We start from the raw sequence: 20,408 nt of genomic DNA, 5'->3' as shown, positions 1-20,408 counted from the left end.
GCACAAGGAAGTAGGGGATAGTATTTAGACTGAGACAAGCTCTCTGGCTTGCTGATAGCTCAATGTGCAAGGGTCACAGGCCACAGAAATTGCCTCTCCAAACATGTGCACTCTTTGAGTGTTTTTATAGCTTTTTCTCATTTTCAGTGCTCAATTATTTTTTTTAATTAAACCTTTTTTTCCTGCTTTGGCTCAATAAAAACTACTTTTGAATCCAGTATCCTGTGCATAACCTTACTTTCTGCACAGCATAGGAGAGAATACAAGACTCAAGGGGGCTGAAGACTTAAGATCTAATGCAGATTCTGCCGATTTAGACCTCACTGTCTCTGGCAGTTCAGGCAACTTCTGAAAAGGAGGGCTTATTTAAATATGCTTCCTTTATTGTTCTTGAGGTATATACATAAATCATCCCATCTTAAATACCAAAACTATGACCAGGAGAACAAAGATCATAATTGCAAAGAATATGTGAAATTTCTCCTTCAAGTCAGCTGCCAAAGGTAATACAGCAGAAAGGAACCACCCAAAACAATAACGGGAGTGAAAGTCACATAGAAATTAGCAAAATATATGGTGATTTTAATTTATAACAAGGAAAACCTTAATTCCTAACAGAAATTATAACATGCCAGGAGCAGGGACCACAAGGGAAAATATCTCCTTCTTTGGATTAAGTAACTTTGTAAAATGCTAAAACATACTGTCCTCTAACAGGGTGCTTAAAGTACTCTCTACAGTTTCTCTTTAAAACTAATATATGTACCATAGTTTTTTGATCCATTCATTTATTGATGGGCACCTAGGTTGCTTCCAGCACTTGGTTATTATAAAAATAAACCCTAAAAAAAAGACCCCTAATATATGATTAAAGTAAAAGTTTCAACTGGTTCAAAAGACTAAGCAAAAATGTATGCTTCCCTCCCACCACAGTTTTACTTTCTAGAGACAATAAACACAAACAGTTTCATGTACAGCCTCTGCATATATAAGCACAAGCACATTTATCTTTCTATTGCATATTTGCTGGTAGCTGCTTAAACTATATGGAGATATTTGTTATTTTATTTAAATGTGTTAAACTGTATGTAAAATTCCTGCAGCATTGGTCCATATTACTGACTTGCTGTTTATAGTGGCTACAGTGCATTCTATTGAACAAGCTGTTGTAATTCCTATATCTCTATTCATGTACTTTCAGGTTACTTTAAAGTTTTAACTATTATAAAAGAAGATGCAATATACTTTCCTATAGGTATAGCTGCATATCTTCTATTAATAAAACTTTTCTAAAGATATTTGGCCAATTTATACAATTTACACTTCAACCATGTCACAGCTTTTCACCATCATTGAATGGTATCTGACTGTTTCCAACTGACAATTGAAAATACTATCTTATTTTAATTTTTTTCTTTAATCATGAATGAGGCTATGTTTCTTGGCCATTGTATTTTTCTTTGAACTGACCATTCCTATTCTTTACTTACTTTCTTTTACTGGTTGTTACTTTTTAAAATTCTTGTTTATTCTCTTACAGTTGTCCCAATTTTCCCCCTTTGCCCTCCTGCATCCTACCCCACCTCCTGCTCCCACTGTTGGTGGGATTGCAGACTGGTGCAACCACTGTGGAAAACAGTATGGAATTTCCTCAGAAAACTGAAAATTGCCCTTGGTTTGTTACTACTTATTGATTGATACATATGAGCCCTTATTTAGCAAGGAAATAAGCCCATCTCTGTTGTATATAGTACAAACACTTTTCCAAAATTTTCATTTGTCTGTTGACTTTTGTTAGTGTGGTTGGTGGGGGAAGACTTCTAGTATAGAAGGCATTTTAAATAATACATCGGTAATTATAGAACACAGATTGCATGGTGCCAACCATGATCCTGTTGGGGTACTATGCTTATCTTAGGTAAAAAGGTCACAAGAACCAATTAATGGAAACCCCTGCAAGTTTCCACAGTCACCAAGGCCGTCTATAAAGTATTCAGTCTTACCTGGCCACTTCTGTTTTATTCTTAGTTGGGATCCTGATCCAAATGTTCCTGATCCTTGTACCTAGAAGTTATTCAAAGGGCAATAAAAAAATTTCTTTACTCTTTTATTGGTTCCCCTTCCATTCCTACCAACAATTCTAGAAGTAGTGGGGAGAGGGCAAAGTATGAAACCAAAAGACAGATCTACAAAATTATTATTTCACTGATGAAAGAATTCAGCAGATTCCTATGACTCCTTTTACACCTTCAGAGCAATTGCCTGAGATCTTATATGTGGGGGATTTGCATCCTACCCCTTATCATTAGCACTAACGTACAATATTTAGGGTGTACTCTGTGTAGGGCACTAACTGGATTTACTACTACTACTACACAGACAAAGACAGGGCATGGGGCCAACCTACAACATGCTCACTTGTACTTGTTCAATGGAGAGGTGGAACATTGGGATGAAAGCCAGCCAACAAGGTGCAATTCCTACCCTTCAGTGTGGTCACTGATTTACTCAGAGCCAGTTGACTTCTTGGGGCTCACAGTCCTTATCCATGGGATACAAATAGGTCGAGTGTTTCTGAATTAATAAGAGCAGCCACATCAATGAACTGCTGTGAGGTAAAAGGGGTTGCACAGAGTAGTGTCTGGCTCATGAGAAGTTTTAAATAAATGTGGTCCATTAATAATAATTAATAGAGAGAACAATATAAGTCAAAATGAGATAAAGTTCCATAAGCCTTAGTTTTGTACTTTGTGACCACAGAAATGGGAATGTGGAAGAAGCAGTCAAGAAATGCATCAACAAAAGGCAGGACTTGCGTATGAGGCCTGAGATAAGCAAACACAAATGTGTGCATTCTAAAGGTGGGAAGGAGCCTAAAAAACCCCCCAAAACCCACTACATTACCTCCGAGACAATGAGTGTGAGTGCAACAAAAAGCTGTGTTTGGATAGAAGGAGAAAACTAATTAAAATGTATATTGCCAAAGATTAATACCTCTCAAGCATCTCAGCTCTATTTATATAAATAATAAAATGTTTACTTATCTTGCTCTCAATTAATAAACTGAATCAGCTGTTCTCACAGAAATAGAGCTAATCCCTAACTTTAGAAAGAAAAGCTGTGTTCCAAAAGTTTATATCTAAGACAACTATTTGAAAGGAGAAATATTTGCTCTGCTATGCAGGGTGGAGACTTTTCTAGGCTGGTTTCTGTAGCCCCTATAAAATCCTGCTAAGACAGAGTCATAATACTATCATCTATCTCTCTCTCTCATTCACTCATTCATTCAAACATCTGATGAATGCCTACCACCAACCAGTTCTTTGCTCTCCTAAGAGAGGATTGACAGTTGTGAACAAAGAGACACAATGTCTCTGCTCTCAGGAGGCTTATATTCTCTGTCGGGAAAAGGAGTAAAGAGAAACACAGAACTGAAAAATAAGCACACAGATGAACGAGGTTATTCAGACACTGGAAAGTACTATGAAGAAAGTAAAGGTGAGTGCCATCATGTGTTAGAAAGCCACTCTGAGGAAGTGACATCTGGATGACATCTGAATCATGACACAGAAGAGAAATGACAAGAAGTTCCCAGCAGAGGAAAAGTGAGAGCAATGATGATGAGGCTAGAAAAGGCTGGTGTGTTCACAGAAGAGAAAAGGAGTCTGGGCAGAGTGAGAGAGAAAGAGCCAGGGGCAACACTCCCTAAGCAGAAAGTAATTTTGAATTCCAGCTTTGGACATCAAACACCCATCTCTCCTCCCTTCTGCCAACTGCAGTTTTTGTTGGCAGAACCTGTCAGGTTTAGGAGCTGCTCGGGCTGTTGACACAAAATGCATGAGGTTGGGGACGTCAGAAGCTAAGGTGGCCTAGGGATCTCACCCATGGACTCAGGACAGGGCCTTGGGATCCAAAGAGCCCGACAAGAGGAATGTGAAAGGCTTGGCTGAGTGAGGATAACCAGGGCACTGCAGCTCCACACCCACAAAGACACAATCTAGGGAGCAAGGGTGGGAGATTTTAATCCATCCTTAGCAAAATTTTAGTATAATTTGCTTAGTTAAGGAAAAGATTCCTGACTTTTGTTTTATTTTGTCTGTGAACTTCCAAATTAGCACTCTGAACAAAATCAACTTGGAACAGCAGAACATTCAAGAGTGAGCGATGTGTAAACCAAGACCAGGGAGTGAAGACAATTATTGGTGCATCACTAACCTTTTAAGATTTATGTAAAAATGAACAACCACCAAATATGCCACCCTAATAAATGTCCCCTAGGATCACTCTGAAAAGCAAAACAAAACCATTGATGAATGGAAAATAAATATCAGCTACTATAACAATTTTTTTAAAGATTTTTCTATTTCATTTTTGGATCATTTAAAATACTTAATCTTTATAATCACCATGAATATTATAGTATCAAAATAACTTGTGGCTGATGGTAATTAAGAATAGGAAATTGAGCCCTGGATGGCATAGCTCAGTGGATTGGGCGCGGGCTGGGAACCAAAGTGTCCCAGGTTTGATTCCCAGCCAGGGTACATTCCTGGGTTGCAGGCCATAACCCCCAGCAACCGCACATTGATGTTTCTCTCTCTCTCTCTATCCCCCTCCTTTCCCCCCCTAAAAATAAAAATGAATAAAATCTTTAAAAAAAAAAGAATAGGAAATTGAAGAAATGACTATTTTTATAAGCCAAGTTTCAACAAAATGTTTCTGCTACTAAAATTTTGCTTTCCAAAGCAAAATGTAATTTGCTTATACAAGTAATAAACAAATGTAATTTGTTCTAGAATTAGTAAAGTTTACATTTTGCCCATTTGTTATTTATTAGCATGGATCATTATGTCTGTTTATATTTGACATTAGATTTCTTTAATTCTTAAAACAATAAGAGCAAATTTCTCTATGAAGTGATACTACTTTCTTCGAAATGGGTGATTATTCCACAGTAATAATAATAAGGGGTAAATTCAATGAAATTTAAGGTATTTTGAATATTCAAAGTATAGTCATTTTAGGGTAAACCATCAATGCATAGGTTAAATAATTTTACACTTATTATGTCACATAAATTCTATTCTACTAGTACTTCCAAGGAAGATGAATACTCAGGATGAATAAATACATTTTATGAGAACTGTTATCTATCTTCTGATAGAATGTGATTTTTTTCTTTATTAAAGTACTTCTGTCTGCAGCAATACAGAAGAAACAATGGTTATTTGAGGAATAAAGTATTATTTCTGAAAGACAAAGAGCTAAGCCTAGAAGCTAAGAACTCTAAGAAGTTAGTGTAATTTAGACTGGTATCATTTGAGAGGAGAATAATTATAAGACATTGTTTCCACTATCAGACAGAAGGTCTAGACAGAGCTTTGAAAAGTTTAATAACTTACTGAACTATCTGTATATTTTAAATAAAACGAGTTTAAATGTTCATGTGTGTGAAAATGCTTTGCAAAGTATAAAGTACTATAAAATTTAAGGGCATGCCATTATTAATATTGGGGCTATCTATTATGCCAATTATCGTGACTAAAATCCTATCTATTAGTATTTCAGTGACCAGGCCTAGACCATCTAAAGTGGGAATAACTGGGACAATCTTTCCTCTTAGAATTAGAGACAGCCAATGGAAAACATTATTCCATTCAAGAATTCGATTTGTTTGTTCATAATATCAACAAAATACCTTTATGTCAAGTCCTGATTAGTCTTTCCAAGAACTTTCTTAAAGTCACTTGGACAGAGAGATACAAAATATATATAACTAAAACCTGACAGAGTAATTAGTGGTTTTGAAGCTTGAAGTAAAAACTATGTAACAACCAAATCCTTAACAGGGAGGTCAATATTAGAATATTTCCTTACACTTTACCTTAAAGTGTTAAAAAAGTAACATATTTGAAGCCCTGGCTGGCGTAGCTCAGTGGATTGAGCGCGGGCTGGGAACCAAAGTGTCCCAGGTTCGATTCCCAGCCAGGGTACATGCCTGGGTTGCAGGCCATAACCCCCAGCAACCACACATTGATGTTTCTCTCTCTCTGTCTTTATCTCTCTACCTCTATCTCCCTCCCTTCCCTCTCTAAAAATAAATAAATAAAATCTTTAAAAAAAATTAAAAAAAAGTAACATATTTGAATACAATATTAGCATCAAGTGCTTTTTCTCCACTTCTGCATTCATCTAAAATCTTTTAACCTCTATTATTGTTTTAAGAACCATGTGATCTTCAGTCTAATGAGTTCTATCACTTTTATCTAACCTTTCTGTAATAATTTTTAAAAAAATGTTGACATGTTTTAAAGTGGACAAAATTATATCCAAAAACCAAACTGCTTACCAAGAGACACTTTGTTTTGTTTTTGTTTTGTTTTTAAAAGATTATAATTGCCCAAGATGATAAACATAATACCTAAAGTTAATTTTACTGCTGTCTAGATGTAGTCCAATAAATAATTTCACTTCACATGTTTATGGAGAGTGGGCAAATGGGAATGATAAACGTCCCTAATTTAGATGAGGGCAACTGAGGAACAGAGAGGCGTACCTTGCAGAGGAGGAGTCACTATGTCATCTACACATCCTCTCTGCTCTTCTCTGCTCCCCTCCCGCAGTCAAAGCTGCAGAAAGAGAAACAATTTACAAAGTAGATTTGTAAATCATAACATGTGTCAGGGTATGATTATGTAACCTCCAACCTCTTTGAGTTTAACAAGGAAAAAAATGCAGAGCTTGATATTACTGAATTGCATCCATGCTTTTTCCTGGTTTCTTTTTTACAATAGTTTTATGGCAGGATATTTCAATTTGTGAGTTCTAGGCATTCTGCTCTCTAATGAGACTCCAGCCTGTTTAAAGCTTTCTGACATTTAAAAATGTTTACTTTGGGTCTCTAAAAATCACAGAGAATATTCTCCTACTATAAAAATGCTGATCTGTTGTCCTTTCAAAACATAATATAAAAAATCTATAATTGATGAATATTTCCTCTGATGGAATACACACATACCTCAGAGATACTGTGGGTTCAGTTCCAGACACCACAATAAACTCAATATATCAATAAAGCAAGTCACATGAATGTTTTGGTTACCCAATACATGTAAAGGTTACATTTACACTACACTGTCTGTTAAGTGGGTGACAGCATGCTATATAAATGAACAATGCACATACCTTAATTAAAAATACTTAAGTTAAAACATGCGAACCATCACTGGATCCTCAGTAAGTCTTACTCTCTTTGCTTGTGGAGGGTCTTGCCTGGATGTTGATGGCTGCTGCCTGATCAGGGAGTGGTTCCTGAAGGTTGAGGTGGCTGCGGCAATGTCTTAAAATAAGACAAAGAAGTCTGCCACATCAACTGACTCTTCCTTTCACAAACTGTTTCTCAAAGATCACTGATCATAGATCATCATAACAAATGTAATAATAATAAAGTTGGAAATAATGTGAGAATTACCGAAATGTGACACAGGGACACAATGTGAGCAAATGCTTCTGGGGAAAAAATGGCACCAAAAGATTTCTTAACACAAGATTGCCACAAACCATCAATTTGTAAAAATAATTAAAATTAAAATTAAAATTAAAATTAAAATCTGCGAAGCACAATAAAGTCAAGTGAAATAAAGAGATATGCCTGTATCATTCTTTTAAATTCTTTGAGAACCAGCACTATTTTTTATAAACTTGATTTAAAGCAGATACTATACAACCACAACCACAATATTTTGATTAAAGGTATCAAATAAATGCTTTGCATCAAAATACTAGTCCAGAAATTATTTTCCCCATGCCCGATATGCATGAAATGTTCTAGAACAGCTGGCATGTAGTGCACTGTCCATACAGAAGAACTTGCATTAAGAATACCCAATATCTGAGTTAAAATTTCAGCTTTTGCCAATGAATGAAGAGTTGTCCTAAGCAAACACATCAGGCTACCTTTGGAAGAAAGTCGGAGACTCTTGTGGCCATTTCTGTCACTAAGAAAGAGGAAAATCATACTTTAACCGAACCAATGTCAGTATGATAACCTCCTCCCAGAAACATTTTGTTAGATCTGCCCCAGCCCACCCAAGGTTTTAAGGGTGAAGTCAGATCACAAGATGGGAGATGAGAGAGCAGCACAAGTAAGGAAGAATCAAGCTCCTGAAGTGCTGCACCCCAACAGGGTCAGCAGCTCTGGCTGTAGTCACACTATCACCGAGGACAAACCCTGAAGCTACAGAGATGTGGTGTTCTGGGCCCACCAAAATTCAAGTTCTGCATTCCTTTGTTGATCTAGGTCCATCAGTATCCTTATATTTCTCTTCACTAAAATCATTGTTTTAAAAAATCATTTTATTAATGAGACTATACATAAAAAGGCAAACAGACTTCATTTGAAAAGCCTGTTTTGATCCATTAGCAGTGGCTGCTAGGAGTCTGAGCTGAGTACTCTGAGGCTGGGTATGGCAGGAAAGTGTAACTTAATGATTTTATGCTGTCTTTTATGAGCACAAGTCTATCAAATCCCCAGGGCTGACCATACAGGTAGGTAATCAATAAATATTTATTAAATCGATGATTTCATGTAACATGGCTGAGATCTTTTTAAGAAAAGCTTTAAAAACTAGGTAACAGGCAGTATATAGCTGTATGTCCTTAGATATAAATGTATTCCTTTATTTATTCATCTACTCACTTAACCTTTTATCTGGAATACCTCGATATTTCCTTAAAGCATCTTCCTGCCTACATCCTCACCCCTTTCTAAACCACATAGCTCTTAAAATAACCTTTTCCTTAATAGTGATGAGTCATGTTTGCCTGTCTCATCCCTCATTCTTTATTCTCAGTGGGCTTTCTTGTAAAGCATGCCACATAAGCATAAAATAATCAGCAATGGCAGACAGAGAGATAGCTTGGATGGATGGATGGATGGGCAGATGGACAATAGATAGATAGGGAGATAGGTCAATAGATAGGTAGGTATACAGATAGAAGAACCTCAGATAATTCATCCAGGATATATGTTAATCAATTTACCAGTTATTCTCTGTTTTCTGTTCCCCTGTTTCCTTTGCTCTGGCTCATGGACCTTCGAGAAAGCTTTACTCTCATTGTCACCCATAGGCTTGGGTAAAAGACAGTCCCAATGAGACTATCAGCAAAGTATATCCCGGCATTACTGCATGGAGAGTCATTTTGAGACAATGCCTCTTCCTTTATTAAAATCTTTTACTTGGAGTATAAAAAAACAAGTTCCTTAGGAAGGCATAAATTTTCTTTCTCCATCTGGCCTCTGCTGCTCTCATTCAGCCTCATCTACAACTGGTTCTCACTTCCCAAGAGTAAGCCCCCTTACAGCTTTCTGACCACATCATGCTGTTTCTAGATCCATGTCTTTTCACATGGTATTTTTCCTTTTTTGTCTTCTTGACAAACTCCAGCTCGGTTTTGAAAACCCAGTTCATAACCTACACCACACCCTGGTAAAAACTAGTCATTCCCTTCTCTGAGTCATCTCTGTACTGCTCCCATAAATATTTCCATAGTTGTACCAATCACGTGCTTTGTTAATGAATTTAAATTAATATCTGAACACTGGTTGAAAGCAGTAACTCTGTCTGAATTTGTCTCTGTTTTCTTAGTGCCCAGCACAGTTTCGGACACATTGAATATTACTGAGGATACATTCAAGATTTTCAGTTTAGGAGGCAAAAAGAATAGTGATAACATTAACCAAGAGAGGGAATTAAAAAATAAAAGCAGATTTTTTGTAAGATATAATGTGTTTCATGTAGATGTGTTCAAATTTCAAAGTTCCAGTAAGATGTGTGCCAGAAAAAAACAGAAAGTTGGGAAATCTGGGCCTAGAACTGGATAAAGTGGTTGGAGTGAAGGCAGTCTTTGGGATGCATTAGCATGGAAATAGTAGTGAAGCCATGGACAGATAAAGAGGATCTAATAAAAGACAAGACAAGGGGATAAGAAAAGAACCATGTAGAAAGGCTGTGGGAAAGAACAAGATATCAAAGAACTAGAGGACTTCAGAGACCAAAGGCATTGAAAATTGAAAATAAAAAGGAGTATCAATCATATTAGTGTCTCATAATAGTCAAGTGGTATGAAAACTAAACAGATATAATAAGTTTTACAACTTTGAGGGACAGGGTGGAGTAAAAATTAAGACATCATTGAGAACAATTACAGTGGAAGAAAAGGACCAGAAAAGGGGGAAAAAAAACAGACTGCAGTTGGTTAGACTGAATTAGTTTCTTTCATCCAGACTCATTACAGACCCTGAGTTTGAATGAAAGATGGCTTGATTATAAAGCCTGAAGTGGCCAAACTGCAGTGGAGTGAAGGGAAAAAAGTATGGAGAGCATGTTGAAAAGAAATTAGCAAACAAGAAAAACAGGAAGGATTCTATTCTTCCCACTGCAACACTTTACATATTGAATATTTGGGGCAAGGTGTCATTAATAAAATGGTTCCACAATTCCTATTGTCTTGAGTCCCTCAAAGTCATTCACAAGGGTTAAAATTAACTTCTTCAAAACTCCTGTTAATGTTAATACTTTGACCTCTTCTCATGAATTACAAGCATTCCTAACAGCATCTAGAATGGTAAATCCTTTCCAGAAGGCTGTCAATCTTGGCCAAGATCATCAGAGGATCACTATCTGTGGCAGCTATAGCCTTTCATAATGTATTTCTTAAATAAGACTTGAAAGTCAAAATGTTCCCATAGGGGGAGGGAACATCAACTTTATAAGATGATACAGTCACTGCCTTCCTTCCCATTCACTTCTCCTAGGGAAGAAGTAATGTATCTGATTTTTGTGTTTGGTAAAAAGGATTATAACTTGTCCAGCTCATCACCTTCCTCCCTTAAATTCACAGGAGGTGTGGGACCTCCTAATCTGTTATGCTTTCAACAGCCTGCCACAGCTAAGGAAAACTGAGGCTGTCTAGCTTTGCCCGTGATTGAGGGGTCAGTTTATATCAATGGGGCTGTATTAAGAAGCCCATGTATCACAGATATAAGCCATATTCTCCAATACAGCCACATTGATAATAAAGCTTCCAGTGTATCCTTCAATTGGTTTGATTCCTATGTTTGCTTCTCAACTAGATTTGAACTCCAGGAAAGAATCTGTGCTTAAGATTAACAGCCTTAAGACTACCTTTCAAAGAGACTGTTAAAAAAGATATAGAAAAATATGAGGCTTCCAATCCCTCATTTGAGATTTGAAGTGGTAGGAGTGTATAATCTGTAAAATCCCTTTCATCAGTCTTCAAACATGTGTTTGTTATTGTGTACCAGCATACCTCAGAGGTATTGTGGGTTCAGCTCCAGAGCAATATTTAAAGCAAATATTGCAATAAAGTGATTCACACAAGTTTTTTGGTTGACCAGTGCATGTAAAAGTTGTTTGTACTATACTATAGTCCACTAAGTGTCCAATGGCACTATGTCTGAAACACAATGTACAGACCTTAAGTAAAATACTTCTTTGCTAAAAAACACTAACCATCACCTGAGCCTTCAGCAGGTCATAATATATTTGCTGATGAAGGATCCTGTTTTGACATTAATGGCCACTGGCGGATGAGGGTGGTGGCTGCTGAAAGCTGGGAGGGCTGTGGCAATTTCTTAAAATAAGACAACAATAAAGTTTGACACATTGATTGAGCTTTCCTTTCATGAATAATTTTTCTGTAGCATGAGACACTATTTGATACTATGTTACCACAAATAATTTCTTTAAAGATTTATTTATTTATTTTTAGAGACAGAAGGGAGGGAGATAGAGAGAGAGAAACATCAATGTGCAGTTGCTGGGGGTCATGGCCTGCAACCCAGGCATGTACCCTGACTGGGAATCGAACCTGGGACACTTTGGTTCGCAGGCCACACTCAATCCACTGAGCTACACCAGCCAGGGCCAAAATAATTTTTTTAAAAATTGGAATCAATTCTTTCAAATGTTGCTGCTGTTTCATCAATTACATTTAGGTAATATTCTAAATACAGCATTGTCATTTCAACAGTCATCACAGCATCTGCACCAGGGGTAGATTCCATCTCAAGAAACCACTCTCATTGCTTATCCATAGGAAGCAATTCCTCGTGTGTTCAACTTTTATCATGAGATTGCACCAATTCAGTCACATCTTTGGATTCCACTTCTAATTCTAGTTCTCTTGCTATTTCCACCACATCTGCAGTTACTTCCTCCACTGAAGTATTGAGCCCCTCAAAGTCATCCATGAGGGTTGGAATCAACTTCCAAACTGCTGTTAAGGTTTACATTTTACCTATTCCCATGAATCACAAATACTTCTAATGGCATTTAGAAGAGTGAATCCTTTTTTGGAAGGCTGTCAATCTTTGCCAAGATACAACAAAGGAATCACTATCTATGTTGGCTATAGCTTTAAAAAATGTATTTCTTAAATAATAAGACTTGAAAATCAAAATTAGTCCTTTACTAATAGGCTACAGAATGAATATTGTATGAACAGGCGTAAAAACAACATTCATCTCAATGCACACCTCCATCAGAGCTTTTGGGTGACAGGTGCATTGCCAATGAGCAATAATATTTTGAAAGGAATTGTTTTTTCTGAACAGTAGGTCTCAACAGTGGGCTTAAAATATTCAGAAAACCACATTACAGCAGATGTGCTGTCACCAGGGTTTGTTTTTCCATTTATAGAGCACAGGTAGAGCATAGCTATAGAGCATAGATTTAGCATTAATTTTGGAATAGCAAATAAGCACTGGCTTCACCTTAAGGTAAACAATTGCATTAGCCCCTAACATAAGAGTCAGCCTGTCCTTTAAGCTTTGAAGCCAGGCATTAACCTCTCCTTCCTAGCTATGGAAATCCTAGATGGTATCTTCTTCCAGTACAAGGCCATTTCACTCACATTGAAAATCTGCTGTTTAGTTTAGTCACCTTCATTAATTATTTTAGCTAGATCTTCTGGATAACTGGCTACAGCTTCTATTATCAGCTCTGCTGTTGTCTTCTTTCCTTGAACTCCATGAACCAACCTCTGCTAGCTTCAAACTTTTATTTCAGTTTTCTCACCTCTCTCAGCCTCCACAGGACTAGAGTCAGTGCCTTGCTCTGGATTAGGCATTGGCTCAAGGAAATGTTATAGCTAGTATGATCTTCTACCCAAACCACAAAAACTCCTCTCCATATCAGCAATAAGGCTGTTTCACTTTCTTATCATTCATGTGTTTACCAGAGTAGCACTTTTAATTTCATTTAAGAACTTTGCCTATGCATTCACAAATAGGGCTACCTCAACTTTTGATAGACCTTCCTCACTAAGCTTAATCATTTCTAGCTTTTGACTTAAAGTGAAAGATGTGTGAATCTTTCTTTTATTTGAATACTTAGAGGCCATTATAGGGTTATTAATTGACCTACTTTCAATATTACTATGTCTCAGAAAATAAGGAGGCTGAAGGAAAGGGAGAAAGGGAAATGGTACTCAAAACACATACAATATTCACCAATTAAGTTTTCTGTCTTATTTGGATGAGTTCTGTGGTGCCCAAAAACAATCACAATGGCAACAAGAACTGGAAAGCATTATGCTAAGTGAAATAAGCCAGGCAGTGAAAGACAAATACTATATGATGTCACCTATAAGTGGAATTTAATCAACAAAACAAACAAATGAGCAAAATAGAACGAAAGACTTGGAAATAAAGAACAAATGGATAGTGACCAGAGGAAAGAGAGGAGGAGTATAATAAGGAAAAGAAGGGGAAGGGGCAAGCAAAAGAACATGAACAAAGGACTTATGGACACAGACAATGCGGGGGGGATTGACTGTGGGAGTAGGGGAGGGTGGGAGTTAGCAATGGGGGGACAATTGTAACACAATACAAAAATAAAAAAATAAAATGGAAAAAAAAGATTACTGATCACAGATCACCATAACAAATATACTAATAATGAAAAAGTCTGAAATATTGTGAATATTGCCAAAATGTGATACACACACACAAAGTGAGTAAATGTTTAAAAATAGTGCCAACAGGTTTGTTCCGTGAAGAGTTACCATAAACCTTCAATTTGTAAAAAGCACAATATCTGCAAAGCACCGCAAAGTAAAGTAAAATGAGATATGCCTATACATGTGCATAACAGACAAGTAGGAGAAACCAGGAATTAGAGACATCTCAGAAGCAAAATGAAGTGAGAATTTCAAGTAGATGCAAGTGGTCAACAGTGTAATACAGTAGAAAAGTTTTTTAGGATGAATACAAATTAAGGGATCATAGGGTACCATATTAAGAGCAGTCACTGAAAGAGGGCAGGGTCAATAAAATGAAGATTGCTATATACAAACAAAAATGTATGTAACACCTGTAGATAGCTGTTAGGCAAAGACATAAACAAACGAAAAACAAAATAGAGAATCAACCTGGAAAAATTCCTCCCAATTCTATCAACTGGAATTCTAGGTTTATATAATCCTCTTACCCCACTAGATTGTAAGACTTTGTATCTTTGCATCTAAATTTTCCCCAGAGAAAAAACAAGTAGCCACAAAATGCTTAAAAGCAAATGTTAAGAATAAAAGAACAAAAATCAGAGATAATTAACCAAACTGAAGATAGTAGTACATTACTTTACTCTCTTGTCCTTTGGAAGCTCTGGGATCTTTCTACTTACAACAATCCATATACCAGGGGCTTGGGTGAGGAAGGTTTCCAGGCTCTGAGATTAATGAAAACAAGGATGATCCATGGGGGTCATCGCATTTGTGGCTTAAGGACTAATGGATTTCATCTGATTCATCAGTCAGCATCTCCAGGACCAGAGTGGAGAAAGTAATTTTTTGCTGCTGCCATAAACAGAAATCTCATTCTGCCTTGTCCTGAATTCTTGCACAGAAAATCTCTGCTCATCTGCCTTTTGAGGCACAGGTCTCCAGCAGGCACTCTCCAGAGGCAGAGAAAGTGAGATGTGTTCTGTGCAGTGAAATCAGTTGCTAGGTGTTCCATTGTGGCAAACATGACTCACAAGGGCAAAGCTGATCTACCACAGCTTTCAGCTGCAATCCCCCTGGAATCTAGTCTGCAGTTAGAGGTATCATATCTGGTTATGCCCGAGGTCAGTTCTTACAGCTTTCACATAGAAATCACCTTTTGCATAAGACATGAAATTTAAAATCACCTCTTCACTGGTATTACTGAGTCACTCCATTACCTCTGGGACAGATATAAATTAAGCATTCTTTGATTCTCTTTAAATTTTTAGAGGCACACGGAAACAGAGAAGGATCTCATTGGTACAAAATATAAGGCATTCCAGAAAGAGAGAGAAACTTGTGTGACATTATTAACTATAAGCTCCAACTTTTTGGTCAAGGATTGTAAGCACAAAAAACTAACAAGCTTAAACACTAATGACAGCTGGTGACATGGACACATTGTATGTTACTGTTTCATGTCCTCATGCTCCTCACTTTTCTCATCTCAGTGACCTTTCCTTTCATAGGACTATTGTACCCCTATAAATTAGCATCCTTCTGGGTGTCTGCAGGCAAGAAAGCAATCAGAAATGTCCATATTCACTCTTACACACCCTTCTCCCAGTTCCACTTGATAATACTGAGTTATTTCTCTGTACCATGGAAATGGTGGTGTATGAATCCTCTGTAGCTAGTTTGACTTTTACCTCTAGAAGCTGTCACCTCTTGCTATTACTATGTGTATAGATATTTCAGAGAAGGCATGATATTTTCTTTAACTTTATTTTTATTGGTGACGTTTTTTAAAATGTCTCCATTTTTCCCTCCTTTGCCCATCTCCACCCAGCCATGTCCTCTGGCCATCACCACACTGTTGTCTTGAGTCTATATGTTGTGCATATATGCTCTTTGGCTAATTCCTTCACCTTCTTTCATCCAGTCTTGCCTCACACTTCCCCTCTGACAGCTGTCAGTATGTTCCATGTATCCATGGATGGCATGACATATTCATAATTAGCATGAACAAAAGGTAATGGCTGTCACTGCAAGAATACAGAAATTTGTGTGTTCTCATGCTCTGCTGTGACAATGGCCTATTTTACACCAGCATCTGTTCAGCACTTACAAACTATGCCAGATGTAAGCTGGCAACATGCCACTGCAAGCATGTCACCCAGACATCCACAGACAGCCACAGATATTTCATTCCACAATCCACTTCAATATGAACCTGACTAATTTTTTCCAATATAAGAATATTCCTTAAAGATTCAAACCCAGACTATACTGTTTTCCTCAGGTGTCTGATAGCTTTAGGACAAATAAAAGAACATTCTCAAAAAAAAAATCAGTCTTGCCACAGAAGCTAATTCAATTGCTTGGCCTTTACAGCTGCTGGCAAGAGTTTGAGGAGTTCTCTGACTATGGGAAAAGTGAGACAAACTTCAGTATCCTGCCTTAAAGGCCTTCCTGAGGCAAAATATACTGTGCAATATTAATTTTTCAAGTTAAAAATACAAGATATTTGAAACCTATTGTTCCTCCCAAACAGAAAAGAAAATCACCATTCTGATGCTAAAACACGTACCACTGCCACCAAAACATTCCGACTTCGTACAAAATGCCTCTAAGCCCTTGACCTAATGGGGTAGTGACAGCGATATGAATAACTAAAACAGAAAAACAAAACTCAGAAAGAATTTTGTTCTTGAACTGCCATATTTCTCTTGTCATTTAACCAATTTCCCCCCACAAAATGACAACATCAGCCACAAATCTCCAAGGCTAATGCTGCCCATGAAAGACTAAATGCTTTTTAAAATGCAATATTACATGTGTCAATCTGATAGGAAAGAACAAGAGCCATGTGAAGGACTTTTCAGATTAGGTAAGGGTCTTAAAAGGTTATAAAGATGTCAATCAAGAAAGAAAACCACAAAACAGCTTTCCTTTCCAACTAGAAAAAGTGCAATATTGTCACCAGGTTCCTCAGATGTAAGAACCCTTTCAGCCTGAGTAATACCCATGACATTAGCTTGACCTCTAATGTATAATACAGCAACTTAAATTAATGTTTGGGGTTAAAATCAGTGCTTAGGAGACATTAATAGAAACAATTTAACCTGTGCATCAGGCATACTGTTTTCAAAGTTTTTAATTTTTGTAATTCACTATAGGCCCAAATCATGAGAGTTGGAAGAACACTAAGAATTCTAAAACTTCTAAAACTCTTTTATTTTCAATTTTCACCCCAGCTAGGTCATCTGAGTTATTTAAACACCTGCCATGGCTGAATTCTCAGGAAAGACTAACCACTGGTTATCTACAAACACAATGCATCATAATAGGGAACTTTCTCTTTCAAGAATCACTGTGTGGAGATGGACAGGGTTCACTGCAGAGACACGGGGTGTAGAAAATCCAGGTTATTCAAGATTCCTCCACAATGATGGTTTATCCATATTAAGAGGCACCAAGTTGCATCATGCCTATAGTTCCTCAATGCCCAGGAACTATATGTCATATTGAAATGTTATGGAAAGGGAAATGGACTAAAGCTATATAGTCTCTTTCCTTCCCTTGTAGAAGTTTCTGTACAGCGGGGCCTGAAAACAAAGACTAAGAAAACAAACAGAAGACAAAGAGGATTAAGGAGACTCAAAAGAAGCCTCTTTAACAGCTGAGAAGCAGGCAGAGGGGAAGGGGCAGCAGCTGCAGGAAACAACCTTTCTGGAGAGGGGGCACAGGAAAGATGCAGATGTTCTACAGGAGTTACTGCTTTAAAAGGTCTGGGCTGAAGTTCACCTAAAACTGAATCTAAAATGTTTTAAACACCTGTAATTAAACAAAAATAGATTAAAAAGTGCAAGAGTCAAGTATGTGGTGATTCACCTGCCCTTTTAATAATTTACTTTACTTAAAATAAATCACCATAAAGATCTCCTGAAAGGAGGCAGAAGCTTGCATAGGCTTTATCTATTGATAGTTTAAGGAGAACTAACAGGAAGTTCAACTCTATTTGATGCCTAAGATCTCTGAGTTTTCTTTGGAAAAAGAAGCAAGCACTACCTGCTTACCAGGTGAGAGCTGAGAGGAGAGTTTGCCAAACATAAGGCTGTTTTCATAAAACAAGCCAAGTCTCAGGAAACTACATTATGGCCGATTTCATCACTGTCCATGTCCTGCCCCTGACAAATGGAAAATATATCAGCAACTCTGATAGAGGCAAGAACACAGAAGATTTCGGTAGCAACATTCAGTATCTATCTTCCAACCAATGAAATTCATTATTAAATTGTTCCTAAGAAGCACCTTTGCTTTCCTGCTAACCCATGAATCCTTAAACTCTTCTTGAGGGGCTTGTGTTACAGTGTGCTTTTATACATTGGTTAGTAACAAGTTACCATTTTTCCCCAAGGCTCAAAACTAGGATTGTCACCAGAAGAATAAGTTACAGATTTCTCAGTAATTTAGCAAAGTGCCAGCTATGTATGGTTCTCTTCACCCACTAAAATGCCTGTCTAGCCATTTGGAATTTTATGCCAGGTTCCACTTCTGTAAAATCAATCAAAACAGGTAGCGTGACAGTCTACTATAGTTTGAAGGGATATTATGAATATACACCTTTATTTTATCTAGGGGATAACTGCCTGGGTAGGGGAGAATTTAAGAAAACACATCCTAGAAATATATTGTAATGAGTAGTGCCTAAAGACAAAAAAAAAGTCCTCATTTTTATTCCATTCAAATGTATTGACCTTGTAGTCTAATGAGAAACTTGTGAGACAAAGATAATGGAACAAAAAATACTTTTTTCAATTAAAAAGACCACTCAGGGAGAAGTGATAAAAATGAAAAAAATAGGATCTTAAAAGCAATCAGGGTAATTGTATAAGAAATGTAAATTTACCCTGGCTGGTGTAGCTCAGTGGATTGAGCGTGGCCTGTGAACCAAAGTGTCGCAGGTTCGATCCCCAGTCAGGGTACATGCCTGGGTTGCAGGCCATGACCCCCAGCAACTGCACATTGATGTTTCTCTTTCTCTGTCTCCATCCCTTCCCTCTCTGAAAATAAATAAATAAAATCTTAAAAAAAGAGAAATGTATATCTAATCTCATAATTTCTTTACATAGATTGGCCCAAAATCCTTAATGTGAACTTTTGTAATACAACCACAGAAGCTACTAGCCAAGGATTTTAAACTGGCAGGTGGGGGCCACATAACCTCTCCTTCTGCTCTTAGGACCCAGTTCCTTTGTCATTCAGAGTTTTGCTTTCTCCAGGAAACCCACCCACACCTCACTATGAGGCTAGGGCCCTGGACTTTTTCTTGATAATCACTCACATTTGTAATTATTTTTCAGTGTGTCTTTATCCCCCGAGATCTGTGCTGCTCAATATGGTAGGTACTAGCTGAGAACTTGAAATATGGTTAGTTCAGCCTGAGACGTGCTTTTCTGTGAAACACAGACTGGGTTTGGATGGCAATATGGATTCCTCCAGAAGGAATGTAGCCCTGCTGACTCCTTGGTTTTAGCCTAGTGAGAATTACACTCACCTCTTGACCTTCAATACTACAAGAACACATTCAGGGTTTTTTTAAGCAACTAAGTCTGTGTTAATTGTTATAGCAGTAATAGAAAATATGAGGCTACTGGAAGGTTTACTTATATGGATCACAAATTTGTCAGACAGCTTTGGGTTTGATTTTAAACTCCATGAGGACAGAGACATGCCTGTTTTATTCCTGATCCATGCCCTTCTCCTGGCACACTGCCTGGCTCATGCTGGTCGGCCCCATTAGTTGGAATTAATGAAGCAATTTAAATAAAGACAGTTTCTCTCCTTTCAGAAATCTGTAATCTGTTCATTATTCTAATAAACATTTATTAAGCACTTACTCTGAGCCAGGTACTGTGCAAGGTCCTGAGGATACAAAAACAAAAAGTGGTTGCCCATGGCTGGGGGAGGAAGGGATAGGGAGGAACTGCTTGGTGGATATAGGGCTTCCTTTTGGGATGATGAAATATTTTGGAACTAGGTAGCAGTGGTGCTTGCACAACATTTGAATGTATTCTCTGCTGTTGAGTTGTTCATTTTAAAATGGTTAATTTTCGCTATGTAAATTTCACCTAAAAATAATCATAAAATAAACAAGAAAAATGGCATGATTCCTCATCCCTGACCTCAAGGATCTCAGTGTAGCCCAGAGCTGTATGCACTTAAGTACATACCTGTCATAAAATACCAGAGGCCTTTTGCAAGCTCACTGTATCCAGGGCATAGCTCCTTAGGAGGCAGGCCAAGGGCAAGGTGGAGGATGTGCATAGATTTTTTAAAAAAAATGGGTTTCAGGAAAAGCTTAAGAGAAAATGGTGGCTGTTTTAGCTAAATCTTCAAAG

General features: G+C 37.4%; 1 protein-coding gene across 4 annotated transcripts in view; it reads right to left on the bottom strand.

The window, feature by feature from the left end:
* Positions 1–20,408, bottom strand: part of ENOX1 (ecto-NOX disulfide-thiol exchanger 1) — a 628,394-nt gene that overhangs the window by 381,084 nt on the left and 226,902 nt on the right. For 2 of the 4 annotated variants that reach the window (XM_045839070.1, XM_045839074.1), the window contains exon 4: positions 2,004–2,064. The exons of the other annotated variants lie outside the window; for them this stretch is intronic. The gene's annotated coding sequence lies outside the window, so the exon portion shown is untranslated. The remainder of the gene's footprint in view (positions 1–2,003; positions 2,065–20,408) is intronic. 4 annotated transcript variants of the gene reach the window in all.

Source organism: Phyllostomus hastatus, unplaced genomic scaffold (assembly GCF_019186645.2).
Source record: "Phyllostomus hastatus isolate PE091 unplaced genomic scaffold, TTU_PhHast_1.1 phas_contig_29, whole genome shotgun sequence".
In the NCBI taxonomy this organism is placed as follows: Eukaryota; Metazoa; Chordata; class Mammalia; order Chiroptera; family Phyllostomidae; genus Phyllostomus; species Phyllostomus hastatus.
The sequence above is the reverse complement of the archived record's forward strand: the minus strand, read 5'-3'. Positions and strand labels throughout refer to the sequence as shown.